Consider the following 14,438-nt stretch of genomic DNA (forward strand, 5'->3'; position numbering starts at 1 on the left):
GTTAACCCCTACACTGCCTTGCATTTCTTACAGCAGGCAGCTGCCTGCCCTCCTGCCATGAGAGTCCTGGGGTCTGTATGACTGTTGAGTGGATGACTGCAGGTGCTCAACTCAATACTAAGGGCCAGTTAGTGTCAGAACGTTCTTTCCATGGGTCAGTTTTGGAAGGTGTGGATGAAGCAGGGAAGGGTGGAAGTACCTCAGGGGTTGGAAATGGAAAAATAGAAAAAGGTACCAGAAAAACTTAAGAAAAGATATAAAAACAAGAGTTTTAGATTACAGTGTTTGTTTCAGTTTACAAATACCCAAGGTAAGAGAATGCATATTGGTTATAACCAGTGCATCTTGGTGAGTTTGTCTCATGCAAAGGGAGAGAATAAATTATTTTTTAATTACTTAGTAAGAAAATCAGTGCCCAATGTTTAATGCAATACTATCATCAATAACTATACATACCTCAGTTAAGTTATATAAACACTGATTGAAATTCTTTAGAGAATATAGTTAACTATTATTAGTCATTGTAAAAAGATTGCAAAGCCTTATTCCAAACAAATGAATTGTCATTATATCAACCCCAAAATGTGGATTTATGTTTTTAAAGAAATATTGTGATAAAAAAAACAAGAATGACTTTTCTGGAGAAATTTTTTTTCATAGAATCCTTTAATTTTCCATTGTATAAACCTGTCTTGGAACATATTTTTAAAATACTTTATAAGAGTCTTCTTTTAAGAAAATTTAAATAAATCTTCCTAGGATTCTGAGGTCATTAAGAAAATAACCTGATATTTAAGAAGAAATGTGTTTATCCAGAGACTGGGCAATCTAATTTCTTGGGGAAAAGAGATCAGAATTTGGAATTGTCTGAATTATTTTCACTAGGGAGCTGTGGTTCCCAAATTATCTATAGCAGTATTTTATTACAGATATTAGGCATCTCCCCCAATTAATTTATTAAAAAACAGATAAATAGCTGGGCATGGTGGCACATGCTTGTAACCCCATCTACTCAGAAGGCTGAAGCAGAAGGTTTGAGGAAAACCTGGGCAATTTACTGAGAGCCTGTCTCCAAAAAAAGGGAAAAAAAGCTGGGGATGTAGCACAGTGGTAGAGCACCAGTGGGTTCAATCCCTAGTCTCGGGGTGAGGGAGTACATAAATGGCAGAACCAGCAAAGAAAAAAAGTAAGAATCTAGCTTACACTGTAATTTCAGTTCCTCTGTTTGGGATCATTGGATATTCCCAATGCCATTTCTCTCTATTGTATTTACAAATGAAAATGTTTATATAAAATACACATAGCTAAATATTGTAAATATCAGTAATATCTTAGCCCTCATAAAGAGCCTAATTCACTAGCCACTTAAGCATTCATATAGTGATTGTTAATGCAAGTTAATTCCTTCCACAAATGGCATAATCCTCTGGTTCAGTGTTTTCCAATCAGGATAGCATTTAATAGGTGTTGGGCAAGCCTGCTAACCCCCTACAAGGTGCACAGTGAAGAGTTCACTAAAAATGCCATTACTGCCCTGTTGTTAGAGTCTGTAAACAAGTCAAAATAACACCTGACATTTAGCCAGGGGAATGTTAGAGTTCGTAAACAAGTCTGGATGGTGCCTGGCAAAATGCCAGAGGGAGTGGTTTGAGAAGTAACAAAAGCGAGCCATTAAGTGTGGAGATTCCTTATTGGTTGACTGATGTATCTAGTTTATGCTAATTAGATAAGCTGTGTGGAATGTATAAATACTGCTCCTGTCCTGCAATAAACGGCTCCTACTCCTGCTGTATCAACGTACACAAGTTATTCGTCACCCCCCCGGTTATTTTGCAGCCAGCCGGCCTTCTACAGATGGTGGCCCGTTACGGGGAGCCCCGGGACACTCGGGGGTAAGTGACCAAAAAAAATGCTGCCCATCCATAGATAGGACGGGAGCAATCTGCTCGTCCCTAGGCAGATAGGGTGAGAGGAAAAATGGTCATTTCAAGAAAATGGAGAAGATTGATACAGTATGTTTGTGTCTTGTTTTGTCTCAGTGTATTGTATTGTCTTTGTGATGAAAATATGGAAGGGGTGAGAAGTAAATTACTAAGGGAAGAAGGCACCCCAGTGGAACCAAGAATAGTTAGGGCATATGTTGATAAAAGCCCAGGAACTCTAGTCAGAAAGAAAAAGAAAGTTCAGAAGAAGAAGGATTATCAGGAAAAAAGTTGCAGCAAAAGGCTATTACTAAATACTTTTCGTTACCGGAGGGTGTGTGAAGCGGAGAGGCGGCTGCCGAGTGTGCAAGCCAGTCACAGCGCAGCAAGGATTTTCCAAGAGGTGGCGGCAACTGGCTCTTCCTGGCCTCCTGGCCGGGGAGCTGGCTCTTCCACTGCCACGAGCCCAAATCTAGACCTGACCTGGAGGCACAGTCTCGCAGGTTCTTGCTCCCTGTGCCCAGTAGCAGTTTGAGTCCGGGACACTCCCCAGGGCCATCTGGGGCTGCCCAGGATGCCACAGCCAGCAGAAGATGCTACTGGTGTCCCTGATGTTTGGTCATTTTCAATGCCAATAACTAAGCTACAATGGTTCTCCCACACCTGGAAGCTGATGAGTAATGAGCACTATTAATGCTTATTTCAAATGCAAAAAAAAAACCTTGAGATAATGTACTAAATTGTTCAGAAGGTTGTTTTCTTAGTAGAATGCTACAGGATTTTCTTTAGCCATCCGGAGTTCCTGCCTTCGTCCCAGTGCCGGTAAAGACCAAGGTGGAAGAATTTCCAGTGTTGCTGAAAACCGGACAAGACTTCAGCTGAGAAACGGACAAGACTTCGGATCAAGCTAGTTGCCTGCAAAACTTACCTGGACTGTGATTTAAGCTAGCTGTCTGCAGAACTTACCTGGACTGTGAACTTACCTGGACTGTGAGTTAATCTATTGAGACACTGCTTTACCTGGACTGAGACAACAAACTGTAATCTACAACAAATTGTAACTCTTTGTATCTTTGCAAATGGTGTCATTGCTGATATAATTTTTCCAAGGGCTTCTTGCATGGAGCCATCAATTGGCTTGGTATTGTGGCATTTTGTATCCTCCCTTTCTGTTTGTAGCAGGTTATTTGTGGTGTTTGTGTAAAAACCACTATGGTCATTATTTAAATTAAACAAAAGGGGGAAATGTTAGAGTCTGTAAACAAGTCAAAATAACACCTGGCATTTAGCCAGGGGAATGTTAGAGTTCGTAAACAAGTCTGGATGGTGCCTGGCAAAATGCCAGAGGGAGTGGTTTGAGAAGTAACAAAAGCGAGCCATTAAGTGTGGAGATTCCTTATTGGTTGACTGATGTATCTAGTTTATGCTAATTAGATAAACTGTGTGGAATGTATAAATACTGCTCCTGTCCTGCAATAAACGGCTCCTACTCCTGCTGTATCAACGTACACAAGTTATTCGTCACCCCCCGGTTATTTTGCTGCAGCCAGCCGGACTGCGGCACCCTGTTGAAAAACACTGCCTACTGTCAGCCTGCAATCTTCCGTCTTAAACTGTGAGGCTAAAGAAGGAAATAAAAATGAAAGTCTTTGTTTTCAAAAGTATAAAAATACTTTTATCAGATCATCAATTAAAATATGAAAACTAATAGAAAAATGTGCCAGCCCTTTGTACCATGACATAAAACACTATTTAGAATTCTTTATTATGTATAATAGAAAACAACTTAAAAAATGAATTCACTGGAAGGGTTTGGAGTGGTTTTGAGAACAAGTAGAAAGTTGAGAGAACACAACCCAAGAAAAACAAGTAATTTCCAAGATCCTATCACAGAATAATATATGCACAGGGCACTAGCAGACTATGGAACATTATACCTTACACATTCACACCATACTCACCTTTCCCACTAGTGAGGATGCCAGGAGATTCTGTGTGGTAACTCATTGATCATGGCATTGATCACAGTGCTAAATTTAATCTATTTCTTAAAAACATCAAGAGAACTGAGAAAAAAAAAAAAGAAAAAAGAAAGAAAAAAAAGAAAGAAGAAAAAAAAAGGAAAAAACAAAAGAGAAAAAAGAAAAAAAAAAGAGAAGAAAAAAAAAGAAAAAGAAAAAAAAAAGAGAACTGAGAAAATACAATGCTAGGTTTATGTTACTTTAGCTGACCCCCTCTTTCTTTTGCAATCCTTAATGCTACATGACATGTTTTATTGTTTGTACACATTCCTTTTCCAGAAGTTTTCCCTGGGATTACTGCCATGGTGAGAACTCAACTCTTTCCTTATATCATTTGGCTCATTCTTGAAATTACACATCATAAAACACGTGTTCACATCAAACGGGCTATTTCTAAACATTTTAATTGTTTCATTTTGTGATTCCCTAGACCTCAGCTGTTGTTATACATTAGAAATGGGTAAACTGCTCCATGGAGATTATAACCTAACACCAAAACATCTTAAGAGAGTTATGTTCACCTGCTTTGAATTATTTCTCCTCTGTAGTATCAGGGGCCTCCCTCAGGAACACAACCCTGTACCTGAGCCATGAGGTTAGGGTAGGCATTCTCCTCATGAAGAAGGTGATAGGACAGACCTAGATTTCCTCAGTCAAAGCCCACATATCCAGCAGTTGCTTTGGATGACTTTTCTTTAATAATGAAGTCTCATGCATAAAGTCTGAAATTAATTTGTGTATTACCTTGCTGGAAGAGCATAGAGCATATTCCTAAATTGGTTTCTGACTATATGGCAGGGAAGTTTAATATAGACCCACTAATTACCCATACTCTGAATCCTGACTCAATGAAGCAGTCAAAATAATGAAAACATGGAAATTAAGTCACTCACATAATTTTTATGTCTGTGTATTTGGGACTAAGATAAAGGCTGCCTGGGTGTGAGGACAGAAGGGAAGTCATGCTGCAGAAGCTACAGACAGCTAATTGAAGATGCTTTCAGGAACTTCGAAATCAACTCCTTCCCCCCATATTTTGTTTTATTCCCAAATTACAAAATATATAATCCTGAAAGTACTAAAGAGCTCAGATACACTTAACATTCGCATTTTATTTTCAATGAGACTTTTTTTTTACACAGCACATTAACTAATGAAGTCAGTTCATAAACATTGCAGTCCAGGTTTAAGAACATAGTTTACAAAAAGCTCATTGTTATCTTTACTTTTTGTTGTTCTATTTCAAGATGTAAATTATTCATAGAATTCCCAATTCTGACATATATCATTGCTCACTACTCCCTGCTTTCCCACTGCAAAAAAAGAGAAAGAAATAAAAGAAAAACATAAACTAGACAAAAATAACACTGACATATCTATACAAATATAAGCTTGCCTACCTCCTTCTTACACTTGGAGTTTCATGTTATTTTTTAAAATTTTTTCACATCTTGCTTAATCTTCCCTAACCTAAAAGGAAGGAAATCTCGTTTACTGGTCAATAGAGTGAGAATTAGAATTTCAAAACACAAATGTTGCTTTGGAAGTGTCTCAACTTTTTCTCTCCTCTCCCTCTCTCTTTCTTCTCTTTCCCTCCTCCTTCTTTTAGTATCCACTATGTCCTGTTATTTTAAGCACAATGTGATTTATGCAAGATCTGCAACATATTAGAGCAACTGAATTATATCCTATATAATCTTGTGTTTTAGAAGAATTATCCAAACAAAGCTGTTTATAATTTTTTGCCTCTGATCACTCCACAGTGAACTCATATCTGGCTTCTACCCTTACCACTTCATCACATAAGAAAGATTTTAATCTCTACAATGAAAACTATGAAACACTGATGAAATAAACTGAAGAGGACACACACACACACACACAAATGAAAAGACATTTCATGTTCATGGATTGGAAGAATTAGTATCACTAAAATGTTCATACCACCCAAAATGATCTACAGATTCAATGCAATCCTTATCAAAATACCAATGGCATTCTTCACAGAACTAAAAAAGAAAAATCTTAAAATTTATATGAAATCACAAAATAATACAAATAGCCAAAGCAATATTGAGCAAAAAGAACAAAGCAGGAGGCTTTATACAGCCTGATTTCAAAATATACTAAAGGGAGACCGGAGGAGGAAGCCCAGCCCAGCCCCGCTGCTCCAGACAGGAGGAAGACCATCAACCCTTAAAACCCATCAACAGGGGGCATGGCTACCAGCACGGTTCTGTGGCTGATCCAGGTACCCGGTTTCCAACTCCCCCACCCTTAGCTGCGATAACTCAAAATTTTTCCCACAAGCTTTTGGGGATGTAGCTATCAACGCAAAACAACAACTATACAGGCACCTGGTTTCCACCTCAGAGACTAGAGTAGGGAGGATACAGGTGGAAGCTCATGTCCTTTCACACTGCCTACATCCACCACCCTGAACACAGAGGCTCAAGCTAGGAATAGACAATGCCACCTACTGGAAGAAAGGAAAACAGCAGAGTTCTGAGAGACTTTTTTTTTCTTTTCTTTTCTTTTTTTTTTTTTTTTTTTTTTTTTTTTTTGCTATCTTTCCTTCTCTCTCTTTCACAACCTCATCATATGTGAAAACAAGAACTGTGCATGAAATAAGACTTTAACAACTGAATCACCAAAATAATATAATATAGAGGAATTGCATATGCCTCACTTCCCCCCCCCTTTTTTTTTCTTCCTTATTTTCTTTTTCCCTCTCTTTTTTCTCTTTTCTTCCTTGTTATTTTTTTCTCTTCATTCCTACTCCCTCTATCCTACTTTCAACCCCCTAATCTTTACTATATATACATAGGGTAACTTTCTAAATACAGATAGGAGGTTGAATCTATACATTCTTCCATAAATTACCAGTCTATTGGTTAGAGTTCTCCAAAGTTGCTAAGTTAGATTAAACTCATACCCTCACTCCTTTCCCCCTCAGCATAACACCCTTCATCTGAAATTCAGTTTTCTATATGCCACCAGAAATGGTATGCTTTTATGAAACTAATGACTATATTTTTAAATAATATTTGAAAAACCAATATCTGTAGACTTAGATGTACTATTGATATTGGGAACTGTTAACATTGTCTTTCTCCACAAAAGGATTTTGGAGCTATACAAGAGCAATATAAATATATAAGGGGAAAATCATTAACACACAGTTTCACAAAGCTGGAAAGAAACACGAGCAGTATGAAAAGATAAGGAAAGAAAGGACCACAAACAATGCAGGTCAATTCAACAATAGAAGAGGTAATATCTGCAGCAGATGGAATGTCAGATAAAGAGTTCAGGATATACATGCTTCAGATGATCTGGAGTCTCAAGGAAGACATTAGACAGCAAAATCAGACAATGAAAGATCACTTTGACAATGAATTACATAAACAAATCCAAGAAGCAAAAGATCAACTCTACAGGGAGATAGAGGTTATTAAAAAAAAACAGAAATCCTGGAAATGAAGGAAACAATAAACCAAATTAAAAACTCAAATGAGAATATTACCAGCAGAGTAGAACTCTTAGAAGATAGAACATCAGACAAAGAAGACAAAGTATTTCAACTTGAAAAGAACATAGACAGCTCAGCGAGAATGTTAAGAAACCATGAGCAGAACATCCAAGAAATATGGGATAACATAAAGAGACCAAACTTAAGAGTTATTGGGATACAAGAGAGTATAGAGGTCCAATCCAAAGGAATGAGCAATCTGTTCAATGAAATAATACTAGAAAACTTCCCAGACTTGAAGAATGAAACAGAAATCCAAATCCTAGAAGCATACAGGATGCCAAATGTAGAAAATCATAAGAGATCCACACCAAGACACATAATAATGAAGATGCCCAACATACAGAATAAGGAGAGAATCTTAAAAGCCACAAGAAAGAGGAAGCAGATTACATTTAGGGGTAAACCAATCAGGATAACGGCTGATCTTTCAACACAGACTCTGAAAGCTAGAAGATCCTGGAACCACATATTTCAAATGCTGAAAGAAAATGTGTTCCAACCAAGAATCATGTATCCGGCAAAATTAAGCTTCAGGATTGAAGATGAAATAAAAATATTCCATGATAAACAAAAGTTAAAAGAATTTGCAGCTAGAAAACCAGCGCTGCAAAACATTCTTGTCAAAACATTACAGGAAGAAGAAATGAAAAATAACAATGAAAACCAATAGCAGGAGGTAGTACAGTAAAGAAAAAACTAATCAAAGAGGAAAAACAAATCATGTTAAGTAACATAAATAAACAAATATGGCTGGAAGTACAAACCATATCGCAATAGTAACCTTAAATGTTAATGGCTTAAATGCACCAATCAAAAGACATAGGCTAGGGCTGGGGATGTGGCTCAAGCGGTAGCACGCTCACCTGGTATGCATGCGGCCCGAGTTCGATCCTCAGCACCACATACAAAGATGTTGTGTCCGCCGAGAACTAAAAAAAATAAAATAAAAATAAATATTAAAAAATTCTCTCTCTCTCTCTCTCTTAAAAAAAAAGACATAGGCTAGTAGACTGGATTTTTAAAAAAGATCCAACAAGATGCTGCCTACAGGAGACTCATCTGATAGGAAAAGATATACACAGACTAAAGGTGAAAGTTTGGGAAAAATCATACCACTCATATGGACCTCAGAAGCAAGCAGGGGTGTCCATACTCATGTCAAATAAAATAGACTTCAAGCCAAAATTAATCAAAAGGGATAAAGAAGGGCACTACATACTACTCAAGGGAACACAAGACTTAAGGATCATTAATATATATGCCCCAAACAATGGTACACCTACGTTCATCAAACAAACTCTTCTCAAGTTCAAGAGTCAAATAGACCACAACACAATAATCACGGGAGATTTTAACACAGCTTTCTCACCACTGGACAGATCTTCCAAAAAAAAAGTTGAATAAAGAAACTATGGAGTTCAATAATACAATTAATAACTTAGACTTAATTGACATATACAGAATATACCACCCAACATCAAGCAGATACACTTTTTTCTCAGCAGCACATGGATCCTTCTCAAAAACAGACCATATATTATGTCACAGGGTAAATCTAAGCAAACATAAAGGAGTAGAGATATTAACATGCATTTTATCTGATCATAATGGAATGAAATTGGAGATCAATTATGAAATAAGAAAGAAAAATTCCTACATCACATGGAGAATAAACAATATGCTACTGAATGAACAAAGGGTTACAGAAGACATCAAAGAGGAAATTAAAAAATTCTTAGAGGTAAATGAAAACTCAGACACAACATATCAAAATCTGGCACACTATGAAAGTAGTACTAAGAGGAAAATTCATTTCATGGAGTTCATTCCTTAAAAGAAGGAAAAGCCAACAAATAAATGACCTCACACTACATCTTGAATCCCTAGAAAAAGAAGAACAAATCAGTAGCAAATACAGTAGAAGGCAAGAAATAATTAAAATCAGAGCTGAAATCAATGAAATTGAAACAAAAGAAACAATCGAAAAAATTGACAAAACTAAAAGTTGGTTCTTTGAAAAAATAAATAAGATTGATAGACCACTAGCCATGCTAACAAAGAGAAGAAGAGAGAGAACCCAAATTACTAGCTTACAGGATGAAAAAGGCAACATCACAACAGACACTTCAGAAATACAGAAGATAATTAGAAATTATTTTTGAAACTCTATACTCTAATAATATTAAATAGAGGATAGTGAAGGCATTGATAAATTCCTTAAGGCATATGAGCTATCCAGATTGAGTCAGGATGATATAAACAACCTAAACAGACCAACATCAAGTAAGGAAATAGAAGAAGCCATCAAAAGATTACCATTTAAGAAAAGCCCAGGACTGGATGGATATACAGCAGAGTTTTACAAGAACTTTAAAGAAGAACTAATACCAATACTCTTCAATCTATTTCATGAAATAGAAAAAAAGGGAGTACTTCTAACTTCATTCTACGAGGCCAACATCACCCTGATTCCAAAACCAGATAAAGACACTTCAAAGAAAGAAAACTTCAGACCAATATCCCTAATGAATATAGATGCAAAAATCCTCAATAATATTCTGGAAAATTGGATACAAAAACATATCAAAAAGATCGTGCACAATGACCAAGTGGGATTTATCCCCGGGATGCAAGGCTGGTTCAATATACGGAAATCAATAAATGTAATTCACCACATCAATAGACTTAAAGATAAGAACCATATGATCATCTCAATAGATGAAGAAAAAGCATTTGACACAATACAGCATCCCTTTATGTTCAAAACACTAGAAAAATTAGGGATAACAGGGAATTACCTCAACATGGTAAAAGCTATATATGCTAAGCCTCAGGCCAGCATCATTCTAAATGGAGAAAAATTGAAGGCATTCCCTCTAAAATCTGGAACAAGACAGGGATGCCCTCTCTCACCACTTCTATTCAACATAGTTCTTGAAACACTAGCCAGAGCAATTAGACAGATGAAAGAAATTAAAGGCATAAATATAGAAAAAGAAAAACTTAAATTAGCACTATTTGCTGATGACATGATCCTATACCTAGCAGACCCAAAAAGTTCAACCAAGAAACTTCTAGAACTAGTAAATGAATTCAGCAAAGTGGCAGGATATAAAATCAATACCCATAAATCAAAGGCATTCCTGTATATCAGTGACAAATTCTCTTAAATGAAAATGAGGACAACTACCCCATTCACAATATCCTCAAAAAAAATAAAATACCTGGGAATCAACCTAACAAAAGAGGTGAAAGATCTATACAATGAAAACTACAGAACCCTAAAGAAAGAAATAGAAAAAGACCTTAGAAGATGGAAGGATTTACCATGCTCATGGATAGGTAGAATTAATATTATTAAAATGGCCATATTACCAAAAGCACTTTACAGATTCAATGCAATTCCCATCAAAATCCCAATGGCATTCCTTGCAGAAATAGAAAAAGCAATCATGAAATTCATCTGGAAACATAAGAGACCCAGAATAGCTAAAGTAATTCTAAGCAGGAAGAGTGAAACTAGTGGTATCGTGATTCCAGATTTTAAACTATACTATAGAGCAATAGTAACAAAAATAGAATGGTACTGGCACCAAAACAGGCTGGTAGACTAATGGTACAGAATAGAAGACACAGAGACAAATCCACAAAATTACAACTACCTTATATTAGACAAAGGTGCTAAAAGCATGCAAAGGAGAAAGGATAGCATCTTCAACAAATGGTGCTGGGAGAACTGGAAATCCATATGCAACAAAATGAAATTAAATCCCTTTCTCTCTCCATGCACAAAAGTTAACTCAAAATGGATCAAGGAGCTAGGAATCAAACCAGAGACTCTGCATCTAATAGAAGATAAAGTTGGCCCTAATCTTCATCACGTGGGGGCAGGCCCCAAATTCCTTAATAAGACACCTATAGCACAAGAGTTAAAACCAAGAATCAACAAATGGGATGAATTCAAACTAAAAAGTTTTTTCTCAACAAGAGAAATAATATGTGAGGTGAATAGGGAGCCTAAATCCTAGGAACAAATTTTTACCCCTCAAACATCAGATAGAGCTCTAATCTCTAGAGTATACAAAGAACTCAAAAAGTTAAACAAAAAAAAAAAAAATAAATAACCCAATCAACAAATGGGCCAAGGACCTGAACAGACACTTCTCAGAAGAGGATATACAATCAATCAACAAATACATGAAAAAATGCTCACCATCTCTAGCAATCAGAGAAATGCAAATTAAAACTACTCTAAGATACCATCTCACTCCAATAAGAATGGCAGCCATTATGAAGTCAAACAACAATAAGTGCTGGCGAGGATGTGGGGGAAAAGGTACACTCATACATTTCTGGTGGGACTTCAAATTGGTGCAGTCAATTTGGAAAGGAGTATGGAGATTCCTTGGAAAGCTGGGAATGGAACCACCATATGACCCAGCTATTCCCTTTATCGGACTATACCCAAAAGACCTAAAAAGAGCATACTACAGGGACATAGCCACATCAATGTTTATAGCAACACAATTCACAATAGCTAGACTGTGGAACCAACCTAGATGCCCTTCAATAGATGAATGGATTAAAAATTGTGGCATTTATACACAATGGAATATTACTCAGCACTAAAAAATAACAAGATCATGGCATTTGCAGGGCAATGGATGGCATTAGAGCAGATTATGCTAAGTGAAGTTAGCCAGTCCCTAAAAAACAAATGCCGAATGTCTTTTCTGATATAAGGGGGTGACTCAAAATGGGATAGGGAGGAAGAGCATGAGAAGAAGATTACCACTAAATAGGGAAGAGAGGTGGAAGGGAAAAGGAGAGAGGAGGGGAGTTGCACGGAAGATGGAAGGAGACCCTCATCGTTATACAGTATACATGTATGATGTTGTGAGGAGAAAAAGAAAAAACAAAAAGTGTGTCACATTAGATTGGATAGAGAGAAATATGGGAGGGGAGGGGAGGGGAATGGGGGATATGAATGGAAGCAGAATAGAATAGACATTATGATTGCTGTATGTATATAGGTGACTCTATGACCAGTGTGATTCAGCAATCTGTACAATCAGAAAAATGAGAAATTATGCCCCAATTGATTCAAATGTATGAATTTCCAAGATCATTGTAATGTCATGTGTAGCTAATAAAAAAGTAAAAAAAAAAATACTTGACATATAATATTTGCACATCTTTAAAATAAATATATATATATATATATATATATTAAAGGGACCTGGATAACAGGCAGAGAGAGAGGCAGAAGTGCTGGGGAATTATATTGGCAAACTTATATTGTTATATTGTGTCATTATATTAATATATCACAACAAATTCCATCATTATGTGCCATTATAATGCACCAATAAAAATGTGGAAAGAGAAAAAACAAAATATACTAAAAAAACCTGTAGTAATGCAAACAGCTCAATATTAACATAAAAAAAGACAAATGAAATTGAGAGCACAGAATTAAACCTGGCCTTCTCCAGACAACAGATTGTTTTACAAAGGCACTAAGAATGTACATGGAAGAAAGTACAGACTTCAATCAAGAATGCTGGGGAAACCCGATGTCCAAAAGCAGAAGAATGAAAATAGACCCCTGTCTCTCATGCATTATACAAAACAACTCTAAGTGGATTGAATACTATGTAAGATTATAAATTATGAAATTACTAGAAGAAATCCTAAAGAAAGTGCTTCAGAACAAGAATTTTTTTGGACAAGACCCTGAAAGCACATGATACAGATAAAACTACACTTTTTAACAAATGGTGCTGGGGAAACTGGATACCCATGTGTAGAAGAATGAAGCTTGACCTCTACCTCTAACCTTGCACAAAAGTCAACACAAAGTGAATCAAAGTCCTAGGAATTAGATCAGAAACTCTGCAACTGCTAGAAGAAAATGTAGGTCCAACAATCCAACATGTTGACACAGGAACCAACTTCCTTAACAAGACTCCTAAAATACAGAAATAAAGTCAAAAACCAATAAGTGGGATGTTAGCAAATTTAAAAGCTTCTGCACAGAAAAGAGAACAACTAAGAGTGTGAAGAGACAGCCTACAGAATGGCAGGGGATCTTTGCCACCTGCTTCTCAGGGCATTAATGTCCAGAATATAAAGAACTCAAAAAAAACTTCTCTCACACACACACACACACACACACACCACCACCACCACCACCACCAATTAGTAAATACATAGAAGAACTAAACAGACACTTCTCAAAAGAAGAAATACAAAAGGACAACAAATATTGAAAAATTGTTCAACATCTCTACCAATTAGAGAAATGCAAATTAAAACCATCATATTTCTGCCTTGGAGCTGACCAGCCACAGACTGAATCCTCTGAAAACATGAACCAAAATAAATCTTTCCTCCTCTGAGTTGTTCTCCTCAGGTGTCACAGCAATGAAAAGCTTACACAGCTAACAAAAGACTAAATATAACCTGACAGCTGCTCCTGTGCGGGATTCACAGCTGCCATGTTGTGCAGGACTCCAGGCCTCAGCATCAGCACAGGACCCCTGGTCATATACCCACACAGGAATCCTGGCCATGGCTCCCATGTGGACCTTCCCCTACCAATGTGGGGATTCATGTGTAGAAGAATGTAGTTGCCTCCATCTTGGGCATTGCAACCACTGCCACAGTCTCCTACATGCAATAGCCTGCACATGGGGACACTGCACTGGGTCTGGTGACAGCTGCCAGCCACAATTCTGCACGCCACAAAGCTGCATCTCTGAACACACCACTCAACACCACCACGCAGCCCCACCTGAGCCTGACACCCATCACTGCAAGCAGCTGCCTCCATCTTGGGACACTTTTGTCACCATCTTTAGTAGGAAAAACTTACAGCTTGGAACACCAGTTGGCACTTAGAAACAATATCAAGGTACCAAAAGTCCCCAACTCCCCCATCTCCCTGCTAGCCACTAA

General features: G+C 37.1%; 1 long non-coding RNA gene across 1 annotated transcript; it reads left to right on the forward strand.

Annotated features, from left to right (window-relative positions):
* Positions 1 to 1,645: 1,645 nt before the first annotated feature.
* LOC139706535 (uncharacterized) lies at positions 1,646 to 3,416 on the forward strand. The gene is made up of 2 exons (XR_011708152.1): positions 1,646 to 1,892; positions 2,700 to 3,416. It is a non-coding gene; the product is annotated as an uncharacterized lncRNA (long non-coding RNA).
* The last annotated feature ends 11,022 nt before the right edge of the window (positions 3,417 to 14,438 follow it).

Source organism: Marmota flaviventris, chromosome 7 (assembly GCF_047511675.1).
Source record: "Marmota flaviventris isolate mMarFla1 chromosome 7, mMarFla1.hap1, whole genome shotgun sequence".
Lineage (NCBI taxonomy): Eukaryota > Metazoa > Chordata > Mammalia > Rodentia > Sciuridae > Marmota > Marmota flaviventris.